Here is a 13,927-nt window from a genome sequence, read left to right as displayed (position 1 = left end):
CCTGAAAGTGATGGGGAGAATGGAACCAAGTTGGAAAACACTCTGCAAGATATTATCCAGGAGAACTTCCCCAATCTAGCAAGGCAGGCCAACATTCAGATTCAGGAAATACAGAGAACACCACAGAGATACTCCTCGAGAAGAGCAACTCCAAGACACATAATTGTCAGATGCACCAAAGTTGAAATGAAGGAAAAAATGTTAAGGGCGGCCAGAGAGAAAGGTCGGGTTACCCACAAAGGGAAGCCCATCAGACTAACAGCTGATCTCTCAGCAGAAACTCTACAAGCCAGAAGAGAGTGGGGGCCGATATTCAACATTCTTAAAGAAAAGAATTTTCAACCCAGAATTTCCTATCCAGCCAAACTAAGCTTCATAAGTGAAGGAGAAATAAAATACTTTACAGACAAGCAAACGCTGAGTGATTTTGTCACCACCAGGCCTGCCCTAAAAGAGCTCCTGAAGGAAGCACTAAACATGGAAAGGAACAACTGGTACCAGCCACTGCAAAAACATGTCAAATTGTAAAGACCATCGAGGCTAGGAAGAAACTGCATCAACTAACGAGCAAAATAACCAGCTAACATCACAATGACAGGATCAAATTCACACATAACAATATTAACCTTAAATGTAAATGGGCTAAATACTCCAATTAAAAGACACAGACTGGCAAATTGGATAAGGAGTCAAGACCCATCAGTGTGCTGTATGCAGGAAACCCATCTCACGTGCAGAGACACACATAGACTCAAAATAAAGGGATGGAGGAAGATCTATCAAGCAAATGGAAAACAAAAAAAGGCAGGGGTTGCAATCCTAGTCTCTGATAAAACAGACTTTAAACCAACAAAGATCAAAAGAGACAAAGAAGGCCATTACATAATGGTAAAGGGATCAATTCAACAAGAAGAGCTAACTATCCTAAATATATATGCATCCAATACAGGAGCACCCAGATTCATAAAGCAAGTCCTGAGTGACCTACAAAGAGACTTAGACTCCCACACAATAATAATGGGAGACTTTAACACCCCACTGTCAACATTAGACAGATCAACGAGACAGAAAGTTAACAAAGATATCCAGGAATTGAACTCAGCTCTGCACCAAGTGGACCTAATAGACATCTACAGAACTCTCCACCCCAAATCAACAGAATATACATTTTTTTCAACACCACACCACACCTATTCCAAAATTGACCACATAGTTGGAAGTAAAGCTCTCCTCAGCAAATGTAAAAGAACAGAAATTAGAACGAACTGTCTCTCAGACCACAGTGCAATCAAACTAGAACTCAGGATTAAGAAACTCACTCAAAACCACTCAACTACATGGAAACTGAACAACCTGCTCCTGAATGACTACCAGGTACATAACAATATGAAGGCAGAAATAAAGATGTTATTTGAAATCAATGAGAACAAAGACACAACATACCAGAATCTCTGGGACACATTCAAAGCAGTGTGTTGAGGGAAATTTATAGCACTAAACACCCACAAGAGAAAGCAGGAAAGATCCAAAATTGACACCCTAACATCACAATTAAAAGAACTAGAAAAGCAAGAGCAAACACATTCAAAAGCTAGCAGAAGGCTAGAAATAACTAAAATCAGAGCAGAACTGAATCCTTCAAAAAATTAATGAATCCAGGAGCTGGTTTTTTGAAAAGATCAACAAAACTGACAGACCACTAACGAGACTAATAAAAAAGAAATGAGAGAAGAATCAAATAGATGCAATAAAAAATGATAAAGGGGATATCATCACCGATCCCACAGAAATACAATCTACCATCAGAGAATACTACAAACACCTCTATGCAAATAAACTAGAAAATCTAGAAGAAATGGATAAATTTCTCGACAAATACACCCTCCCAAGACTAAACCAGGAAGAAGTTGAATCTCTGAATAGACCAATAACAGGCTCTGAAATTGTGGCAATAATCAATAGCTTACCAACCAAAAAGAGTCCAGGATTCACAGCCGAATTCTACCAGAGGTACAAGGAGGAACTGGTACCATTCCTTCTGAAACTATTCCAATCGATAGAAAAAGAGGGAATCCTCCCTAACACATTTGATGAGGCCAGCATCATCCTGATACCAAAGCCTGGCAGAGACACAACCAAAAAAGAGAATTTCAGACCAATATCCTTGATGAACATTGATGCAAAAATCCTCAATAAAATACTGGCAAACCGAATCCAGCAGCAAATCAAAAAGCTTATCCACCATGATCAAGTGGGCCTCATCCCTGGGATGCAAGGCTGGTTCAACATACACAAACCAATAAATGTAATCCAGCATATAAACAGAACCAAAGACAAAAACCACATGATTATCTCAATAGATGCAGAAAAGGCCTTTGACAAAATTCAACAATGCTTCATGCTAAAAACTCTCAATAAATTAGGTATTGATGGGATGTATCTTAAAATAATAAGAGCTATATATGACAAACCCACAGCCAATATCATACTGAATGGGCAAAAACTGGAAGCATTCCCTTTGAAAACTGGCACAAGACAGGGATGCCCTCTCTCACCACTCCTATTCAAGATAGTGCTGGAAGTTCTGGCCAGGGCAATCAGGCAGGAGAAGGAAATAAAGGGTATTCAATTAGGAAAAGAGGAAGTCAAATTGTCCCTGTTTGCAGATGACATGATTGTATATCTAGAAAACCCCATTGTCTCAGCCCAAAATCTCCTTAAGCTGATAAGCAACTTCTGCAAAGTCTCAGGATACAAAATCAATGTGCAAAAATCACAAGCATTCTTGTACACCAATAACAGACAGAGAGTCAAATCATGAGTGAACTCCCATTCACAATTGCTTCAAAGAGAATAAAATACCTAGGAATCCAACTTACAAGGGACGTGAAGGACCTCTTCAAGGAGAACTACAAACCACTGCTCAATGAAATAAAAGAGGATACAAACAAATGGAAGAACATTCCATGCTCATGGGTTGGAAGAATCAATATCGTGAAAATGGCCATACTGCCCAAGGTAATTTATAGATTCAATGACATCCCCATCAAGCTACCAATGACTTTCTTCACAGAATTAGAAAAAACTACTTTAAAGTTCATATGGAACCAAAAAAGAGCCCGCATTGCCAAGACAATCCTAAGCCAAAAGAACAAAGCTGGAGGCATCACACTACCTGACTTCAAACTATACTACAAGGCTACAGTAACCAAAACAGCGTGATACTGGTACCAAAACAGACACATAGATCAATGGAACAGAACACATCCCTCAGAAATAATGCCGCATATCTACAACCATCTGATCTTTGACAAACCTGACAAAAACAAGCAATGGGAAAAGGATTCCCTATTTAATAAATGGTGCTGGGAAAACTGGCTAGCCATATGTAGAAAACTGAAACTGGATCCCTTCCTTACACCTTATACAAAAATTAATTCAAGATGGATTAAAGACTTAAATGTTAGACCTAAAACCATAAAAACCCTAGAAGAAATCCTAGGCAATACCATTCAGGACATAGGCATGGGCAAGGACTTCATGTCTAAAACACCAAAAGCAATGGCAACAAAAGCCAAAATTGACAAATGGGATCTAATTAAACTAAAGAGCTTCTGCACAGCAAAAGAAACTACCATCAGAGTGAATAGGCAACCTACAGAATGGGAGAAAATTTTTGCAACCTACTCATCAGACAAAGGGCTAATATCCGGAATCTACAATGAACTCAAATTTACAAGAAAAAATCAAACAACCCCATCAAAAAGTGGGCGAAGGACATGAACAGACACTTCTCAAAAGAAGACATTTATGCAGCCAAAAAACACGTGAAAAAATGCTCACCATCACTGGCCATCAGTGAAATGCAAATCAAAACCACAGTGAGATACCATCTCACACCAGTTAGAATGGCCATCATTAAAAAGTCAGGAAACAGCAGGTGCTGGAGAGGATATGGAGAAATAGGAACACTTTTACACTGTTGGTGGGACTGTAAACTAGTTCAACCATTGTGGAAGTCAGTGTGGCGATTCCTCAGGGATCTTGAACTAGAAATACCATTTGACCCAGCCATCCCATTACTGGGTATATCCTGAAGGGACTATAAATCATGCTGCTATGAAGACACATGCACATGTATGTTTATTGCAGCACTATTCACAATAGCAAAGACTTGGAACCAACCCAAATGTCCAACAATGATAGACTGGATTAAGAAAATGTGGCACATATACACTATGGAATACTATGCAGCCATAAAAAATGATGAGTTCATGTCCTTTGTAGGGACATGGATGAAGTTGGAAACCATCATTCTCAGTAAACTATCGCAAGGACAAAAAACCAAACACTGCATGTTCTCACTCATAGGTGGGAATTGAACAATGAAAACACATGGACACAGGAAGGGGAACATCACACTCTGGGGACTGTTATGGGGTGGGGGGAGGGAGGAGGGAGAGCATTAGGAGATATACCTAATGCTAAATGACGAGTTAATGGGTGCAGCACACCAGCATGGCACATGGATACATATGTAACAAACCTGCACATTGTGCACATGTACCCTAAAACTTAAAGTATAGTAATAATAAAAAAAAAAAAGATTCTTCGGATATCCTTTGTCCTTTGCATTTCCATAGATAATTTAGAATTAATTGTTAAATTTCTACAAAAATCTGTCTTGGATTTTTGTGAAGACAATATTGAATATATAGATCAATTTGAGATTCCACAAACTGCACTCACAGGACGGCAAACTTAATTTATAAATGTTGTATGCATTCTCACTGCTACACTGGCCAGCCACTCTCCTGTCTCTCTCCCTCTTCTTGGGCCTCCCTATTCCTTCAGACACAACAATATTGAAATTAGGCCAATAAATGACCCTGTAATGGTCACTAAGTGTATAGTGAAAGGAAGAGTCACATATCTCTCACTTTAAATTAAAAAAACACTATAAATGATTAAACTTAGTGAGGAAGGCATGACAAAAGCTGAGACAGACCAAATGCCAGTCCTCTTATGCCAAACAGTTATCCAAGTTGTGAATGCAAAAGAAAAGTTATTGAAGGAAATTAAAGGGATACTGCAATGAACTAATAAATGACAAGAAAGCAAAACAACCTAATTGCTGATACGAAGAAAGTTTAAGTGGTCTTGATAGAAGACCAAACCAGCCACGATATTCCCTTAAGCTAAAACATAATCTAGAGCAAGGCATCAACTATTTTAATTCTTTTAAGCCTGATAAAAGTAAGGATGTTGCAGAAGAAACGTTTAAATTAGCAGACGTTGGTTCATGAGGGAAAGAAGCCATCTCCATAACACGAAAGTGCAAGTGTTGATGTAGAACCTGCAGTAAGTTATCCAGAAGATCCCACGAACATTTATAAAAATGGATTCACTAAACAACAGATTTTCAATGTAGATGAAACAGCCTCCTCTCTCTCTCTCTCTCTCTCTCTCTCTCTCTCTATATATATATATATATATATATATCTTTTTTTTTTGAGACAGTTTCACTATTGTCACCTAGGCTGGAATGCAGTGGCCTGATCTTGGCTCACTGCAACCTCTGCCTCCCTGGTTCAAGTGATTCTCCTGCCGCAGCCTCCCGAGTAGCTGGGATTACAGGCTCCCTTGCCACGTCTGGCTAACTTTTTGTGTTTTTAATAGAGACAGGGTTTCACCATGTTGGCTAGACTGGTCTCAAACTCTTGACCGCAAGTGATCCATGCACCTCGGCCTCCCAAAGTGCTGGGATTACAGGCATGAGCCACTGTGTCTGGCCGAAACAGCCTTCTTTTGGAAGAGCATGTCATCTTAGAGAGGATAAGTCAATGCCTGTCTTCAAAACTTCAAAGAACAGGCTGACTGTCCTGTTAGGGCTAATGCAGCTGGTGACTTTAAGTTGAAACCAATGCTAATTTACCAATCCCCAAATCCTAGGGCCCTTAATAATTATTGTAACTCTATGTTGTTTTTGCTCTCTATATAGAATATCAAAGCCTGGATGACAGCACATATGTTTAGAGCATAGTTTATTGAATATTTTAAGCCCACTGTTGAAACTTACTGCTCAAGAAAAATGGATTCCTTTCAAAATATTCCTGCTCACTGACAATGCACCTGGCGACTAAAGAGCTGTAATAGAAATGTACAAGATTAGTTTATTTTCAAGCCTGCTTATACAACATCCATTCTGCAGCACATGGAACAAAAAGCAATTGTGACTTTCAAGTCTTATTTATTTAAGAAATACATTTTGTAAGACTATAGCTGCCACAGATGGTAATTGTTCTGATGTGCCTGCGCAAAGTCAATTGAAAACCTTCTAGAAAGGATTCACCATATTAGATACCATTAAGAACATTTATAATTCATGGGATGAGGTCAAAATATCAACATTAACAGGGGTTAGAAATAAGTTAATTCTAACCCTTATAAATGGCTTTGAGGGACTCAAGATTTTACTGGAGGAAATCACTAAAGATGTGATGTAAATAGCAAAAGAAATAGAATTGAAAACAAAACCTGATGATGTGACTGAATTGCTGCAATCTTATGATAAAACATGAATAATGTGGAATTGCTTTTTGTGGTTGAGCAAAGAAAATGGTTCCTTGTAGTATAGTTTGAAGTCAGGTAGCGTGATGCCTCCAGCTTTGTTCTTTTGGCTTAGGATTGTCTTGGAGATGCGGGCTCTTTTTTGGTTCCGTATGAACTTTAAAGTAGTTTTTTCCAATTCTGTGAAGAAAGTTATTGGTAGCTTGATGGGGATGGCATTGAATCTATAAATTACCTTGGGCAGTATGGCCATTTTCACAATATTGATTCTTCCAACCCATGAGCACGGAATGTTCTTCCATTTGTTTGTATCCTCTTTTATTTCATTGAGCAGTGGTTTGTAGTTCTCCTTGAAGAGGTCCTTCACATCCCTTGTAAGTAACCAAAACAGCATGGTACTGGTACCACAACAGAGACATAGATCAATGGAACAGAACAGAGCCCTCAGAAATGATGCTGCATATCTACAACTATCTGATCTTTGACAAACCTGACAAAAACAAGAAATGGGGAAAGGATTCCCTATTTAATAAATGGTGCTGGGAAAACTGGCTAGCCATATGTAGAAAGCTGAAACTGGATCCCTTCCTTACACCTTATACAAAAATTAATTCAAGATGGATTAAAGACTTAAATGTTAGACCTAAAACCATCAAAATACTACAAGAAAACCTAGGCAATACCATTCAGGACATAGGCATGGGCAAGGACTTCATGTCTAAAACACCAAAAGCAATGGCAACAAAAGCCAAAATTGACAAATGGGATCTAATTAAACTAAAGAGCTTCTGCACAGCAAAAGAAACTACAATCAGAGTGAACAGGCAACCTACAGAATGGGAGAAAATTTTTGAAACCTACTCATCTGACAAAGGGCTAATATCCAGAATCTACAATGAACTCAAACAAATTTACAAGAAAAAAACAAACAACCCCATCAAAAAGTGGGCGAAGGACATGAACAGACACTTCTCAAAAGAAGACATTTATGCAGCCAAAAAACACATGAAGAAATGCTCATCATCACTGGCCATCAGAGAAATGCAAATCAAAACCACAGTGAGATACCATCTCACACCAGTTAGAATGGCCATCATTAAAAAATCAGGAAACAACAGGTGCTGGAGAGGATGTGGAGAAATAGGAACACTTCTACACTGTTGATGGGACTGTAAACTAGTTCAACCATTGTGGAAGTCAGTGTGGCGATTCCTCAGGGATCTAGAACTAGAGATACCATTTGACCCAGCCATCCCATTACTGGGTATATACCCAAAGGACTATAAATCATGCTGCTATAAAGACCCATGCACATGTATGTTTATTGCGGCACTATTCACAATAGCAAAGAGTTGGAACCAACCCAAATGTCCAACAACAATAGACTGGATTAAGAAAATGTGGCATATATACACCATGGAATACTATGCAGCCATAAAAAATGATGAGTTCGTGTCCTTTGTAGGGACATGGATGAAACTGGAAATCATCATTCTCAGTAAACTGTTGCAAGGACAAAAAACCAAACACCACATGTTCTCACTCATAGGTGAGAATTGAACAATGAGAACTCATGGACACAGGAAGGGGAACATCACACTCTGGGGACTGTTGTCGGGTGCGGGGAGTGGGGAGGGACAGCATTAGGAGATATACCTAATGCTAAACGACGAGTTAATGGGTGCAGGAAATCAACATGGCACATGGATACATATGTAACAAACCTGCACATTGTGCACATGTACCCTAAAACCTAAAGTATAATTAAAAAAAAAAAAAATATATATATATAGTAAAGTTGTTATATCTTAGAATTAGGTTTTTTCATTTGGCAAAGTTTGTTTATCAGGTAACTTCATTTAAGCCATTCAAAACAATATCAAACAGATCAATAAATTTCTTTTCCTAAACTGTCATTTTAAAACATAGACATCGTTTAATATTATAATAATGTTTCATATTTATTATTTCACCAAACTTTAACTTCAAAACTATGAGATAGGTATAATTGTCTGCATTACATAAATGAAGAATATGAGGTACACAAGCAGAAAGACTGGATGAATCATAGAATATTACAGTTAAAATTTGAAAACAATAATGTTAATAGACCTAAGCTGGGGGTGGGGGAAGAAAAAACAGCAAGAGGAACAAAGTAAAATGAGAACCTATCCTTAAAATCTGGATAAGTAAAATGCAATAAATAAGATTTCAGGCAATGAGTAACAATCACAAATTAATTTTGTTATCTTCATCATTACAAATTCAAAAGTAGGTTTCATGAAAAAAGAAAAGATGGAACACTAAGACTCAAAATCGGATTACAGCCAGCAGGCCAATATCTTTGAGAAATTTCATAAAGAAGTATAAGTTGGATGGCCATAGAACAAAATGCTACTCAGTATTCATGGGAGAAGAGACAGAGAGATAGATAGAGGTAGAGATAGAGATGTAGACAGAGATAAAGAGAGATAGAGATAGAGATGATAGAGATAGAGAGAGATGGGAAAGAGAGACAGACAGACAGAGAGGGAAGAGGGAAGGAAATAAAAGGGAAGCAGAGGGAAACCAAGAGGACTGGGAAAGATAGTGGAAAACATTTTATTTCAAGTTGCATCTTGTGCCCTAGAGACCAAGTGTTGGGTAGCAGAGATCAGCAAGCTTTCTGAAACAGACCCAATATTCCTACATCAACTTAACACAGTTATATTAGATCTAGAACCAAGGTATCAAAGAACTCACATTGAGATTTCAATTGGTTACACCATGTTTCCTTTTCAAACTATAAGAGATATATCGATATTCCCAAAGGAAAGGAAGAAAAAGAAAATGACAAAGTGATATAAAGTATAGGGAAGATTATCTTGTTTCTACAGAATCTCCAGAACCACTTAGTCAATCATTTCAGATGGGCCACATGTAACAACACAGGTGGGAGGACACAAAATACAGCAAACATTCCACAGGAACTGCTTCCTCTCACAAGTCTCTACTAATAGTTGTGTTTTGTGTTTTACTGAACTGGCAAAATTAAGCCCAAAATATAACTGATATCTTATCTCACTCTTTCCCTGAGTTCTGTCTCTTACAAATTAATGACAAATGTACTTTCCCTTAAATTAAAAAAAACTGTAGATATAGCTTGTTGTTGGATATAAAAATGCTATAGGAAAAAATGCTCAGTGCCACAAAGTGAAACCCGCACTCAGGCAAAAGTTATCTTAGCAAGGCAGTTTACTTCTGCAGAAGGGTGCCACGTGCATCAGTCAAGATCACAAGAGCACAGGGAACGAAGGAGAGCAGCAAGCTTTTCTCTCTAACGGTAGTTTCTACTTCTGTGTCACACCCCCATGGGCTGGGGTCAGACCACACAATCTGAGCTAATCTGATTTGTTACTTGCAGATGTCTTTTTAAATATGGAAGGGAAGAGGGACTTGAGGTACAGTGGTGAGGCCTGTGAGATGTGCAGTTTCAGGGGAACAATGGGTGCAGGTAACTAAGGGAACAGATATGAGTTATTGGTTAGAGCTGATGGGAAGCAGGTAGGCTCTTTTACAGTAACTAGGGACACGGAGGAACAGGAAAGTTGAGTTTGAGAACAAAAGACAAGGAAGTTAGCAGGCTAAATCTTTGAAGAGAAACTCAGAGAAATTCATTGTATCTTACAATTCCACCCTTTTAATTTTCTTATGATTCTTTCTCTTCAAACGTTTTTAACATGTCTTGGCTTTGCCATTTCATTTGATCTTCTAAAAGGAAAAGCTTACTTGAATAAGGTGGAGGAGAACTAAGGGAGGCTTTAGTAAGTGCTGTTTGTACAGTCGTTTGTATTAGCCTATGGATGCGTGGTATGACACAACACCTAACAAGAAAGAGTACACTTATTACAATTGCAAGAGAAATAAGAATTTAGGCTATGATTCTTTTCCATTTACTGAACTACTTTCTTAGCCATCCTGAAACAGCGTCATTGACTCTAGGATTTTTAGCTAGTTTATTGGATAAAGTGGTAAGTCTTTGTAAGGCCTTTTTTATGCTCCTATTGGGGACAGTGTTGTTTGGGATGAAGGTACAACATTGGGTTTTAATCGTAACACAAACCTCACCTTTTTGGCTAATAACATGTCTAGAGCTATTCTGTTTTCTTAAGCTCTTTGGCTAGTAGGCTTTAACTGGTCAGCTATTCCTTTGATAGCATCCTTGGTGTAATTAATAAACTGCTGCTGATTATAATGGATGTAATTTATCTAAGCTACATTTTTATTAATAGTTACTTGTGGAAATATGGATTCAAATCCTGCAGCTATTTGGTCTCAGGCTTTGAACCTGTCAGGCACTCCTCGTGGGACACTAATGGCATCTATGTAAACTTGAGAGTCAAAAGACTTATAAGGGGCTTCTCTTATTTCTCAGTGTTGTGGTTTTTCATTTCCTGGTTGATGAAATTCTAGAGTGAAAGGGATAGCCAATTGGACAAAAGCACAAGTGCCGCTCCCGTTACTTGGCAGAGTGTCCAGTAAGGGTGTACTGCAACACTACCATACAACCGCTCAAAGATGACTAAGAGAAGACTGATGGGTAAGCTCTTGGAAGGGCCTAAGCTTGCTGCAACGTGTTAAGCTTCCAAGGAATGCCAAGTTCTCCCCCTGTTGTGAGAGACATGAGGTGAAACTGACGTCGGGAGGTGGAAGCTGAATGGCCCTCGGGGGCTGAACTGCAGGGTGTTGGACTTCAGGATATAGCAGAGAGAGAGCTTGGCATGATTTGTTGCCTTAGGCTGTGGAATCTTGGAAAACAGCTACTATACAGCCCATGCCTGGTCGACTGAAGGACTATCCCAGTGGAAAGGAGACAATCTGGGCCTCTGGGCTGCTGTGCACACAAGAATAACAATTGCTTTTGTTCAAAGTGCGGACAGAATATTGAATCCATCCCAACTAGGCATTTATATCTTGATATCTTGTTTCAACTGCTAGAGTTTGTCTTAGATCCTTCACTTCTGTAATATTTACTTTGGCATTGTTGTTGGGCAGGGTAGAAAGTTTAGAAGGAGAAGGACGGTCAATAAAGCGTATTTTAAAGAGGCCTACAGGGTCGTATCCATTGGCCTCTGCTCCTAAGCCGTAAAAGTGTTCTAAAGGAAGCGTATGGTTGGTAGAGGTAGGGGCGTTAGTAGAGACAGTTACTGGGTTACAATGGTAAAGTTGGCAATTAGAGGGGGTTGTTCCTTTGGTAAGGAGGAGGTAAGATTTTAGGTTGGTACAGCCTTCTGGGGAGGTCCCGCCATGTTCACTGGTAGTCACGATGACATCTGCTCATTGAGAACGTATCTCCTAACTTGAGGTGCCTTGGTACCCCTACCATGAGCAAGGTGCAAGGTCACTGGTTTCTCTGAAGGGGCAGAGGTATTTTTCTAAAGGAGAGACATACCTTTGCCATTGTTCGTCCTCTTCACAAGGCATAACAAGGCAAGCATCAAAGGTAATGATTTAAGGTGAGTCTGACTTAGTTACATTGATAACAAGGTCAGCAATAGCATGAGGAAAGAAGAAAGGGTAATAGAATAGATAAAAGAGAGTTTAACTTTCCTTAACTTTAGTTTGAGGGGTTTTTTCCCTTGAATAATGGTCCATGACTTTGGGGATGGTGGTGCTTTCTTGACTCGGGTATGATGGGACCATCTTTTCTTGCTGTTTGGACTGCAGTTTCAGTGGTTAGAAGCACTAGGCCAGCTCCTCAGGCTGGTATCAATGTACTGGGAACTTTAGGGGTGGCACCTGTACTGGAAAATTTTGAGTTCTGAGGGAAGAGAAAGTGGAAGATAAACCAAGTATGTAGGAATGTTGGCAGTCGATTGTTTTGGGAGGTAGTTTGGACTTACTAGGGTAATAGGAAGATAGAAGACATTTCATCTATGGCAACCAAGTCTCTAAACTTGTTTGGCTAAGGGTATAAATTCCTAAACACATATAAACTTTGACTGTGTTATACATCGCTTGGGGTCTTTAATGGGTAGTATTTTTCTGAGTTCCCTTTAGTGCCTAAAGGGGAAACAGCAGACTGTTCGGCTTATCTGATTTGCTAGGTTATTTTAAAACACAGGCTTTTCTGGTGCTTGGGGACATGGACAATAGATACTTGAATGATTATCTCCTCATGAACAAGGCTTTGACTTTTACTATTAATCCAGTCTGAAATTTGCTAAATGTACTAGCCACTGTAAAGGCGTATTTAGAATTAGTATAGATGGTTCTTTCCTGGTCCCGCAGGTAATTTAAAGCTTGACTAAGTGCAGACAGCTTATAAATTTCTCTAGGAACTTATTAATTACTGAACACCTGTTGCGTTCTTTTTCCCTTAATCATTCCTGAAGAGGGTTTCTTCTAAGTTTGGCCGGACGTTTGTAATCAGTTAAATTTAAACACGTGTGCTTTCTTTTTAGCTTTGGCTATCTCATTAAGAAACTTGCTAGATTAAGCGAATTATCAGTCGTTAATGTTAAACTATCCTTTTAAACCCATACTTATACACATGCAATACTTTTCTGGTGGTACATTTTAATATAAGTGACTTTAAAGAATCAAAGTTCTTTTCTGGTGGATGTTTTCACTTTTAACACTGGCCTGACCCATAATAAATGCTAGCGGATATATCAGCTGAAAGATTATCTACTACTTGCTCAGGAAACTTAGCCGCGGGGACGCCTAGCTGCTTGGAGCCGCATCTGAAGCCCATATTACTTGACCCTGGCAAAAGTAAGGCATATGTCCCATAGCGTAGTCTGCTTGGGGCATAGGCTGCGGCAGAGCATGGGCTTTTCCTGCTGTGGGGGTGCACTAGAGGCTGGACGACAACGACAACACGTTGAGGCAGATCCTTGATGTTGCTAGCCTGGCAAAAGCCACCTGGCGAATTAGGAGCTTGGAGTCCTTTCAGAGAGGGGAACTTATGCTGGGCCTGAGGGGAAGGGCTGGGGGTATTAGGTGGGGGACTAGGGGCATTAGGTAGAGGATGGTCCAGGGAATCGTATGTGCTGTTTTCTTTGCTAGGATCCTCTGAGCACCCTTCTTCACTGTCTCCACAGTAGGGGCAGGTGCATAAGGGAAAGGGAGGACAGATCTTTGCCTCCAAAAAAGAGCATAGTCCAGTTCTTCTTGAGAAACTGGGCTTTTATTATTTACATGTTAAACTAAAAGTTTACATAGTATATCCTCAGTTGACCCAAACTTTGGCCAGAAGATTGAGGGATTGAGGTTAGGTCTTTGAGTTCAAATAGAAAAGCAATATTTTATCATTTGTTGCTTTTTCTTATGTTTAGTTCTTTCCTTATCTTCCCAACATTTTAGCATGAGACCT

Source organism: Hylobates moloch, unplaced genomic scaffold, assembly GCF_009828535.3.
Source record: "Hylobates moloch isolate HMO894 unplaced genomic scaffold, HMol_V3 SCAFFOLD_11, whole genome shotgun sequence".
NCBI lineage: Eukaryota > Metazoa > Chordata > Mammalia > Primates > Hylobatidae > Hylobates > Hylobates moloch.
The sequence above is the reverse complement of the archived record's forward strand: the minus strand, read 5'-3'. Positions refer to the sequence as shown.